Below are 12,584 nucleotides of genomic sequence, written 5' to 3' on the forward strand. Positions count from 1 at the left end.
CTCAGCTACTGAATGCCCAGTCCCCCATCATAATGGGTGGTGATTTTAACATAATTTTAAATCTGAATGCGGACCGACTCCCGGCTAGAAATAGAGAAAACCTACCCAAAATGAGAGAGTGGGTGGGACTTTGCATTAAAGACCTGGGGATTATAGACATCGGGAAAGATAAGGGGATAAGGCCCACTGTTTCACGTTCCAGAACAAGAAGCATAATCATGCCTCTAGAATACATTTCTTTCTTATAGATAGTAGAGTGGCCAGTATCAAACAAAAAGTAGAACACCTACCAGCCCATTTATCCAAACACTCTGCAGTTTTATTGCAACTCTCGCCTAGAAACACCTCTCCCCCTTCAAGGTGGACCGTAGAAAGCAGTATTTGTATAGATCCTCTTAATACTAAAGCACTAGCTAGAGAAACCGCTCTCTTTTTTCAAATAAACAAGGGTGGGACCTCCAAGCAAGTAGCCTGGGATGTTTATAAGGCAGTCATCAGAGGGAAAATAAAAAATCTCGCTGCTTATAAACATAAGAACACCAAGTCCCTTATCAATCAAGTAGAAAATGAAATAAAAACGCTGCAGTGGGAATTGACAGAAAAAGAGACCCCAAATGAAATAGCAAAACTGGAAGAAGAGAAGAAAATGAAGAAGGAGGCTCTTTCTGACATTCTGGAAATTATAATAAGGAACAAATGGAAGGTAAGCAAACTCTAGCATTATGAATATGGCGAAGGATGTGGCAAGATATTAGCATGGAAATTAAAAACAGACCTAACTTGTAATCAGGTAGCAAGTATTCAAACACGCAATCCACCTCCCTATAGCTCGAATGACGCAGCAATTGGAGAAGCTTTTGTAAAATTCTTTGATAATCTATACTTGGAAGAATCCCCGGCCACACTAGGAGAAATATCTAGCTTCCTGGATGAAATTACACCTCCATCCCTGAACCAAGAACAGAAGGAGGAGCTTAATCAGGAAGAAGTGGCAGAAGTATTCAAAGGCCTAAAAAAGAGGAAAGTGGCGGGTCCGTATGCACTTCCCTATGAATTATATGTTAACCTGCGAAATGTCCTGGTCACCCCTTTGACAGAGCTCTTGAATGAAATCTTTCTAGCTCAGAGAGACCTTATGGATTCATGGAATGAGGCTATCATAACCATGGTAAAACCAGGGAAAGATCCAACTAAGTGCGAATCCTATAGGCCGATTTCACTTTTAAATGCAGACTATAAAATTTATACACAGATATTGGCCAAAAGGCTAAGTAAGGTGGCAGGGTTCTTAGTCCACCCAAACCAGAGAGGTTTTATCAAAGGGAGACAAATACAAGAATTAACCCATGATTTAATAGGAGCGATAGATATAGCCACTCAGTACAACACTTCATTAGCAATGGCATTTGATAGAGTCAGCTGGTTATTTCTGAATGAAGCACTATGGAAATTTAACCTGGGGGAAACCTCTCAAAAGGCTATAAAACTAATTTGTAAAAACTCTCAGCAAAGGTCCTGGTGAATGATAGCCTTACCGACAAAATATCAATTAAGAGAGGCACGAGAGAGGGCTGTCGCCTATCCCCCTTATTGTTTAATCTCTATATAGAACCACTGGCCTATTTATTAAGAGAAAACCAACAGATTATACCATTTATATATCAAGGCTAGGAGAAAAAAGTGTTCCTGTATGCTGATGACCTGATGTTATTTTCTAGTAAGCTAGAGACTTCACTGCCAGCATTAGAGGAGATTATGGCCCAGTTCGGAAAAGTTTCAGGATATATGATAAATCAATCAAAATCCGAGATCATGGAATGGAATTGTGACTAAAAATCTATTGGCGAAAGAGAAAATGAAGTATCTCAGTATAGACGTAGTAAAAGACATTAAAAAAATAACGAGTATGCATTTTCACAGAATTCTGGGGGAAGTGAGGAAGCTTCTCAAAGTTTGGGGTGAGCTTTCACTAACCTTTATGAGAAAATCCAATGTAATCAAGATATCAATCGTCCCTAAATTTACATATATATCCAGTGCTATACCTCTAGAATATATGAAAGAATGGTTGAAAAAATTGCAGGGAAAATTGAACAGCTTTATCTGGGCTGCGAAGGGGACGAGAATCGCCTGGAAAAAACTGAGAACTGAGAAGGAAAAAAGACCAGGTAGGGATAGCAAGTCGGATCTGATAGCATATTGTAAGGCATTTCAATTTAAATACTCAAGAATATTACTGGACAGTTATGAGGGCTAACCCCCCCCCACACTTGCAGGCGCTAGTTAATAAAGATGACTGCCACTTTCTGTATAAATTTGGCACCCCAAGTTCTTCAAAAAAATAAAACTGAAGACTCTCTGGACAGCTGCAAAACTGTGGTACCAATTTAAACACAAGTTGGTCGCACACTGCTCGTCACACCAGCAAGTTGCCCCAAAGGACTGTGGTGAATGTAGTGGCGACGGCGGGTACGCCTATGCCACGATGTGTAAAAAGAAAAAAGTATGTGTTGCATTTAGCCATCCCTGGACACGTGTTTCGAGGTAGTTGCCTCTCGTCAGCAGGGAGCAGGACAATGTAAAGGGGTGCCGAGTGGACTGCCAAAATGTAATTAAAACAGGTCAAATACCTCTCATGGCGCGCAGGTGCAGAACCAGGGCTCGTCAGCCCGATAGCTCACGGGAGCCGTAATAATTTAAACACAAGTTGGTTGCACACTGCTCGTCACACCAGCAAGTTGCCCCAAAGGACTGTGGTGAATGTAGTGGCGACGGCGGGTACGCCTATGCCACGATGTGTAAAAAGAAAAAAGTATGTGTTGCATTTAGCCATCCCTGGAAACTGTGGTACCAGATAAGGAGTACATTGAAAATCCCCTACTACAGCGACTTTGCTCTTATATGTGATTTGCCCGGTACCCCGGAATGTCTTAAAGACAGACTAGCTATCCCCTTAAGGGAAAGAGGTATAAACAAATGGGGCAAACTTATAGAGCAAAACTCAATTATTAATTGGGATGCTCTCGTAATCAAGCCTGAGGGTACTATTTCAAAATGTAAATAATATCAGCTACAGAATTTGGTCAAGAGCCTTGGAGAAGAAGATACAGGAACTAGAGAAATCAAGAAACTATTCTAGAAGAATAAGATACCCAAGAATGAAATCTCCTGTTGGTATTGGGCTCTTATTCAGGCGGGGGGAAAGGATTTCACGATTCCAAACGAGATATGGGGGAAAGTGCTGCCGACACTGGATATAACACACATATGGCAAGTATCTATGGCTACAGGAAACAGCGTTTACAACGCTGTTCTTACCCCCGCAGGTAGGTGACAACACGGTTGTTACAATGACTGCGTTGTTACCACACATGCCTTTACAATGCAAGTCGTTTCTACGACTCGCGCTAGGTGGCGTGCAACAACAGGGAATGTGTTGGATTTTAAATCCAACACATTCCCTGCTGTTGTTCTAACTGGAGTAGGAATAGTAATTTATACTATTCCTAAGTCCAGCGCGCCATCTAGTGCAAGTCGTAGAAACGACTTGCGTTGTAAAGGCACGCGTGGTAACAACGCGGTCGTTGTAACAACCGTGTTGTTACCTATCGCGATGTAATATGTGGCGTTGTAACGTTACATATTCATGGCTACATGTTGGCGCATAGTGAAATCCGCCCCCTTGAGAAAATATCACCTGTTTACTACCCACAGGGCATACTTGTCACTGAGGAAGCTATCCAAGATCAATAAGCAAAAGGTGAGATGCTGTTCAAAATGTGGGAAGAAAGAGCGGATGATCTCCATATGTTCTGGCAGTGCCCCCATCTTGAGCAGTTTTGGAATGAGGCGGGTAAGCTTCTCTCGATTCTCCTCGGCCAACCAGTCGCGGTAAGCATAGATCTTGTTATTTTTGGGATAGGCCATAACATCACTGTTTACCCGAAATTAGATAAAAATAGCGAAAATCTTTTCTTCCTATTAATACTGCTGGCCAGAAGAGAAATGTGTATAAAGTGGGTGAAACCTGTACCTCCAACACATAAAGAATGGCCAGCCTCAATTCAGAGAATGTACAATTTAGATAAGTGTGGGAGGGTAAGCAAGAGATATACATTTTGAGGTATCTGGGAACAACACAATAACTTTACTTGAAGATCTCCTAGACTGGTACAAGGAACAAACTTACAATATAAGTCCAATGATTAAGCAATGTCAATGGCCTTCAAGCAAGGGCTTGAAGGAGTAGCCATAATGGCTACCTCCCCCACGGGCGGCAAATTACGGAAGTGGAAACAAAGGGACCCTCACACCCGGGAAAGTTGAGAACTCCTTCTTCCACCCCTGGTTCCACACTATAAAGGAGTGTTTCAGACTAAGTTGGATAGGACCGGGGCCCTTGATACTCCTCTCTCCTAAATCATTGCACAATGAGTACAATAAAAAAAATGAAATGCATTGTGATGTGGGCTTTCAAATACTGCTAGCTTTAAAGGCAAATGTATTTGTCAAAATAGTACAGCGTCTGTGTCATATGACAGGCACCAAGGAGCTTCTGCTGCTGGGGTCTGCTCATAAATGTGTCTTCTCTTCAGGTTTCCTATTAATGATTTAGACTGCAGGTTTGTTTTTCATAAAGCAGAGAGTCCTGCTAAGGTTCCTCATGGCTGGTAAAGTTGCAAATGGGTGGCAAAACTCACAAGATTCACCCATTTGTTAGATATTTTGTATTCTAGTTTGGAATGTTTGGTCATGAAGTCTTGGGGAAGAGGAGGAGCAGTTATTGAAACAGGTGCACATCACAAAAACACAACCTGGGCCTTTGCCTTACTTAACTACAAACCTCACTATACAAAGTTGTGCATCTATGTTAAGCTACCTCTCATCCCTAAATAACCCCCCCACAACAACTTAATTCTGTGATTGTCTACTTGCTCCAATGCTGTTCAACTGCACCTGACACCTTTAAACTCCACTCCCTCTTAACTATAACTATTAACCTCTAACTAACTAAACTTCCTACAGAACCTCTAACTTCCTGGCTCGTTCAGGCGTAAGCTTGTCTACCCGTTCCCTTTTAGCCTGAACTGCTGCTGTCAACAAAAATAAACTTGTGTAAGCCATGCTAACTTCTCGGCCAACTGCCCCTGCTTAATAGCATAACTAACATCCCCAAAAACCACTATCGAAAAGAAAGCCATTGTGTCACCTAGAAAAAATGGTGGCTCAGTACGCCACAATGTCGGGTTTTATACCCCTGGACTAGGTTTATAGCCCAAAAGTGCCCAAACTGGAGCAGTTGTTAGACTACACTCAGGGGCAGACCTCCCTAAGGTTGGCCGCCCCCCCAAATCCCAATTATGATGAACGTTTTAAAAGGACTGGTGCTATTTAGAATACACTGTTTGATTTTCTGCTCAATTCAAGAGGCATGACCATGGACGTCGATCCACCAAAATTCCAGTGGTAGCTTAAGTGACATCACACCTTAATGACATCACAGGAAGTCACATCATTTGACCTTTGACCCTGAATATCGCCAGGAAGTGGTGTCGCATAGTTTTCACCCTAACTACATCACAATAATTGGCGTTGCTAAAGTACCATAACTGCATGATTAATATAACACAACTCAGGCAAATGTCCATTTTAGAACCCACCTACATTGGGGCACTGACATGATCTTTGTAAGTGATGAAAAGTAATACTGGCCCTGAATTACTGAAAGCCAGAGCTCTTCCAGGAGGTCTTAGGTGTTCTCCCTCTGAGAAAACGTTTAATGAAATGGGATCAAATAACGTATTTAAAAGAACAATGCTCACATAATTTTGCTTAAAAGCCATAGGCTCTGAAAGGACACTCATTCATATTCAAATTCGCTCATGGTGTGCAAAGGCAATGAAACCTAAGGCTCCTGAAAATAAGACCCTATTGTTTTCTTGGTTTCCAAATGTGGTATGGGTGCCCCCATACGTCAAAGATTACCTGCATTGTGCCAGGGCCATCTTTTTATCATGCAGGCCAGTCATATGCCATGGTTGTTCCCTTATGCCAAGAATTGCCTGAAACATACTAGTGTCAGAAGTTGGCAATTAATTCCATCCATATAACTTTTGTCAAAATTACCTCTAGTATGTCAGGGCCAGTATTTTGTCCTGGTTGCCTCTTCCCATGTGCCATGGTTTTCCTTTCTTATACCAAGAAGTATCTCCAATGAGCTAAAGTCACAGGTGTCCCAATGACAACATTTTCCTCAAGTATGCTAGTGGCAGCATTTTTACATGAGTGCCCTGTATTCCAAGATTTCCTTCTGATATGCCAGTACTACTTTTTAACTTTAGGATGACCATTATGCCAATAATTAACTCCAGCGTGCAGGAGCGGCCCGTTCAGGTAAGAGTGGTGGAGTGGTGGGGAGTCGACAGACGACGACGAGGGGAAATAAAATGTACAAAAAAAAGAAAACACTTAGCCAGCTTGCTAGTGCCAGTATTTTGTCACAGGCACCTGTCATGCTGACAGTTGCCCACAGTTTGCCAGAGCAGTATCTTTCCGGCATGAATGTATAAGCAAAGAATTACGGTCAATATACCAGGACCAGTGGCAGGCACTAAATTCTTAGCCACACTCACTTACACTCACTCATACTCACTCATTCACTCTCACTTACTTGTACTCCTTCACTCTTATTCACTATCTTGCACTTGTGCTTACTTACTCACTGGCTCACTCATACTCACTGACAATCATTCTCACTCACTATCTGTCACTAACTCTCACATTCATTCGCTCACACATGCTCACACATATAGACACATGCGCACAAACATACACTCTTGCACACAAACACACTCTCACCCACAAGCATGCACACAACATACATTTAAAAAGGGTTTTTTGCTTACATCATCTGTGACTGGAGATCTTGTTCTAGCTGTTGATGCTCCATTTTCTTAAATTAAACTAACAGTGAATAATGAGAAACTTCCTAGCTATCATAACAGAAAGTTTCAATTCTATTAAGGGCTCAGAGGCGAGGATTATGCCTTCTCTCTTCACTTTATTACACAGCAGCCAAAACTTAACAACAAACTACATTTCCCATGAAACCTTGGGAAAATTGTAGTAAAGAAAAACGTCCAATTAGGAACAGTCCGAGACCTCCAATCAGGGCTCTCCGACTACAACATAGTCTGTCCTCACTGGCCCTTCATCCTCTTTCATCGCGCAAAGTCAGACGTGAATTCTTTTCAAGCGTCCTGTTTATTTGTATCAGAACCTAGGAGGACAAAGGAACACTTAACGAATGTAACTCGTCAAGCCTGTAAACCAAACACAGTGAGACAGAGTATGCCATACAAGAAAAACAATAATTCTTAATCTCAACAGTGTAGAAATCAAACTGTATGACTTACTCTGATACGGGAAGGGTCCCTTTAATTGAAAACCCTATAATCCTCACCTCCAAGTCCTTAATAGAATTGAAACTTTCCGTTACGATAGTTACAACATTTTTCGTTCTATGTCAGGACTGGAGGTGAGGATTATGCTAGTTCAAAGCTTGCTCACCACTAGGTGAGCCATGTCCAGCACTGGCTTGAAGTAAAACCTCTTAAAGGTGGAGTCCGAAGACCAATCCGCCGCGTTGAGGATATCCTCCAAACGGGCACCCAAGCCAAATGCTTTTGAGGCCATTGCCCCTCGAGTTGAGTGGACCCCGAAGTCCTAAGACTTATACCTGCCTCCTGCATAACCCACCTTACCCATCTGGCAATGGTGGGAGAAAATACCGCCTTAAATGGTTTGCGAGTGCAATTAGGAGTTGCTGTTCACCAGGGGGACAATGCTCTTCCGTCATCTCCTTGTAAGCTTTTAAACAGTAAACTACACCCAACTCCGGATATGAAATTGTTCTCGTATGAAATGTAGTCCTTCTATGCAGCGTGAAGGTAACTCCACTCGGAGTGAACATTCTGACTGTGATCTCCAAGGCACCCACATCTGACATGCGACGACAAGAAATGAGGCAAAACAACATTGCCAACTTGGCCGACAGCCCCTTTCGTGAAAGGAATCTGTTAGGTTGCTACGATAGGAACAAGTTGAGGACCTGGTTCACATCCCAGAAGGCCGAATACCAGGGTTCCAGGGGTAGCGACAGTCTGATGCTCTGGAGCAGCTTACATACGATGTTCTCCTACCGCAGCATTGTCAAGCGGCACATTGCCTGCTGAAATGGCTGACCAAAAGGTGTTTATCGATCTGTTTGCTAGGCCACGAGAGGCCAGGTGTGGCAAAAATTCAAGATGTAGACCACATCGGTGTCCAAGGGATTGAGACGCCGTTGCACACATCAGCGGGACCATCTGCCCTAAGCAGACCTGTAACGTTTGACTGTGCTGTCCGCCCAAGCCCAGGCCATCAGCTCCTCAGCTTTCCTTGAAAGGCCCGGGACCTCCCATCGTCTCCTGTAATCCTCCATGCCATGAGCCACAACGAGTTTCCTTGAATCAGAGAAGGTAGAGACTGATCAGGGCTCTGAAGGAGAGCCGGAAAGTGTGGGAGTAGGATTAAAAAATCCCAGGAGAGTTCCAGAAGAACTTGAAACCAAACTTGCGATCTCCAAAACGGGGTGACTAAAACCACCTCCGCTCGCTGCCTCCGGTTCTGGGAAATCGTCCTCATGATCATCGTAAAGGGGGGAAAAGGGTACCCTTTCTCCTGGCTCCAGTCCTGGAGGAAGGCGTCTGTGGCCACTGCCAGCGGATCCAGCCTTCAGCTGTGAAACCAAGGGAGTTGATGGTCAAGTCTCGAAAGAAATAGGTCTAATGAAAAAGGACCCCAGAGGTCGTTCAATTTTTGAAACACATCTGGGTCCAGCTTCCAGAGGTTGGAATCCCTGAAGTTGCAGGATTGAAAATCCGCTACCAGGTTTTCCCGTCCAGGGAGGTATTCCGCCATGACTGAGACCTGATGGTCCAGACAGTACAGCCAAAAGCCGGCCGCCCGGTCTGAGAGGGCCTTGGACTTTGTACCCCCTAAATGGTTGATGTAACGAACCGTGGATATGGTGTCCATTTTTAGATGGACAGACAATTGGATGGAATCTCTCGTCCAACAGCGGACCGCGAAGGAGCCTGCCACGAGATCCAGACAGTTGATATGTAATCTCCGTTCTTCTGGAGACCACAATCCTCCTGTAGAAAAATCGCCACACCTGGCACCCCAGCATAACGTGCTGGCGTCGGACTCTATACCAGGTCTGGAACCGAGTCAAAGATCGCCTGACCATTCCAGGCTTCCATGTCTTGCAGCCACCACTGAATTTCTTCCTGTGCCTCTTTGGAAAGAACCACTTTGTGGGAGTATGGACACCCTCTGCGCAAGTACACTGCTTTGAGGCATTGCAGGGCTCGATAGTGGAGGGGCCCCAGGAAGATGGCCTGGATGGAGGCTGAAAGAAGGCCTACCAGGCGGGCCACCTCCATGAGCGACACTTGTTGCTTGAATAAGGATCGTTTCAGCTCCTCTCAAATTTTCTATATCTTTGTGGCTGGAAGACTGAGAGTGGAGGATGTAGAGTCTACTACGAAGCCCAGAAACGACAGCGACTGAGAGGGAGTGAGGATGAATTTTGCCTCATTAAACACAAAGCCCAAGCTCTGGAGAAGATCTACCGCCATCTGAAGATGATGAAGAAGCTGATGAGGACACGCATCCATAAGAAACAGGTCGTCCAAATAGACTATCATTCGAATCCTCCGAGATCTCGAACATTCCACTACAGGCTTGGGGACCTTGGTGAAGCATCAAGGGCTGATGACTTGTCGAAGGGGAGGGAAGTGAACTTGAACGTCTGATGCCGCCAGATGAATTGGAGGAACCTCCGGTGAGGAGGGAAAATCGGGATCACTAAGTAAGCGTGTTTTAGTTCCAGACACACCATCCAGTCTAAAGGACGCAAGACATCCCTGAGGAGATGGAGCCCTTCCATCTTGAAGTGGCTACATACCAGCCACTCGTTGAACTCGCTGAGGTTGATCATGGGGCGTTTGCCCATATCCGTTTTGTCCACCAAGAAAATGTTGCTGACAAAACCCCTGGGATGCAGGGTGTAGGGAACAATGGCTCCTTTCACCAGGAGGGAAGTGACCTCCGCGTCTACTAAGACAGACTCCTGTTGGGAGATTTGGATGGGGCGGGACTTGCACCGTTGGACAGGGATGCCCATGTACTCTATGTGAAAACCTTGGACTATTTGTAGCACCCATGCGTCCCCTGTGATTTAAGTCCAGGTCTGGAAAAAACTCCCCAGCCTCCCCCTATTTTTAACCGGGAAGAAGGGAGTACACTCACCGGCATTATTGGATGTAGCTGCTCCTCGATACCCTTTGCCTCTGCTTCACCTGCCTCTCGCAGGATAAAAATTGCCGAAGCGCGACTGGTCCTGATATTGGCCCTGTCTGGGGTCTTGTCCTCTCGAGGATGGATTGGAATCGCAGGTGTTCGAGCGGCCCCTACCTCGACCAGCCCCGCGGAAAACCCAGGGGAACATCTTTTTGATGGATGTCTGTGCTTTGTCGAGAGAGGTAAACGTATTAACAAATTTACCATACTCTTTTACAAAGGGCTTCCCAAATAGGCCTCCCTGCGCTACCGCCCCCGCTTCAGAGTCAGCAAGATCCCCAAGCTTGGGGTCCACTTTGATCAGGAGAGAGCAACGGCGCTCAGTGGAAAGGGCACAGTTGGCATTTTCCAAAAATACTTTGGCCCTTTGTGCCCACCCCAAAAGGGATTCTGGCGAGATCAGGCCATGTCTAGAATTTTCGTGAGGGGGCCTAAAAAGTCCAAGAGTTTGTCTTGGCATGCTCGCCAGGACCTATCAATCCCTTTTTTAGGATCTCTCATAAATTTCTGGAGAAAAGTGGTCTTGCGAGCATCGATCTCCGGAGAGAGGACAACTTTACCCTCGAGGGACGGTCTTGGGCATTCCGATCGAAGACAGTTCCGAGCCTCCTTCTGTAGGGGCTTCCTTATGCGCATTGCTACATAACTGGCACCCTTATCTGCTGGTGCCCAATCTGAAGATCTGGTGTGTATAATCTCGTCGGGATCTAACATGTCTGAACTGTCCTGGGTGGGGCGGAATGGAAGCGAAGGTCTAGATGGGCTGGGATCGTCGTCAGCGTCCCCTGTGCCGTTGTTGGGCTGAACATCATGGGGGGTCGACAAATTGTCACCTGCGTGTGGCAATGGTAGTTGAGTAGCCAAAAAGCCTTGTTTGAGCCTCTCAAAGGCGCTGGGATCTACCCCAGTATCACGTGCACGTTTGGCAGGAGGGGGAACAGGATCTCAGGCAGGGAAGTTCTTGAGGGCCCAGGTTGGGGTGCGGGAACCATCGGGAGAGCAGACAGCCGTGCCAAGGCTTGGTCTATTTTCTTAGATAGTCTCTCCTCTAAGGGCGTCATGGCATTGCCTACTGCTCTGTACATTGACGCATCTGCAGTGTCATAGAACTCATCGTCCCATGTGAGGTCAGCCAGGGTATTTTATCCTCCCTGGGCGTCATCCTCATAGTCCCTGTCCATTTCCGAACTGTAACGAGGGTAGATGAGTGTAAATAGTGGGGTCTGGGTGACAGACCGGTTACCCTGACTTTAAAGGGCTTAACCTTGTAGGGCTGGATGTCCACCGAGTGAAAAAACGCGAAGATCTCACTGATTTTAGGGTGCTAGACCCAGGGCACAACAGTCTGGTGCAACAACAATTTTTATTAATATATCAATCACACAGGCCTGGGTATGTGCACAATACTGGCTCAGAAACTAGCAAATATGGACCCTGAAGGCGTGGCAAAGGGTAAAATACAGACTCTGCTGCTCGTTTTGATAGTGGAAGTGCTTGGCAAGCACAGCGTAATGAAAATACACAGATCTGCCGGTAAATCTCCACACGGCACAATCGTAACACCAGAGACGTCCTCCTCAGGCCTTGGCTCGTTGGGACTACGCCGTGGCATTTAATCCCCTTAGGGATTTGAAATGCGCGCCGCATCCCGCTGCCTCCCACACCCCCTGGCGACGGGAGGTCAGGACAAGCACACTAGCAACAGCCGCGTAGGAGCAGAAATGCTCCAGTAGCTTTAACACAACCGGAAGAAAAAATAATTAATGTTTCTCTCAGATGCGCTGGCCATAAAAGATTAAGCAAACACAGCGGCCACGCATCGGACACAAAAGAACAGCTGAGGCAATTAACCTCGGAATTCGGGAGGAAAAAACTGACAAGAACAAGGCACGACGCGCGCTGACCAGAAACGATTAAGAAACAAACAGCGGCCGCGCGTCTGCAACACAATGAACAGCTGCGGTAACTAAACTCAAAGCACGACGCGCTGGGGCTCGCTGAGCAAAGCGGCCCGCATCAGAAACAATCCAGAAACGAAGGTCAAACCTGCCTAAATAAATGTCATTGCACATATAAAAGCACAATAAATGAACTGAGAAGTAAATTAGACAATCGGCAATTACACAGACAGTTAATCCCACAGAGTAGGAAAAAAGTCACTTATCTCGGCTGCACAG

The sequence above is a fragment of the Triturus cristatus genome, chromosome 10 (genome assembly GCF_964204655.1).
Source record: "Triturus cristatus chromosome 10, aTriCri1.1, whole genome shotgun sequence".
NCBI classification, from domain to species: domain Eukaryota; kingdom Metazoa; phylum Chordata; class Amphibia; order Caudata; family Salamandridae; genus Triturus; species Triturus cristatus.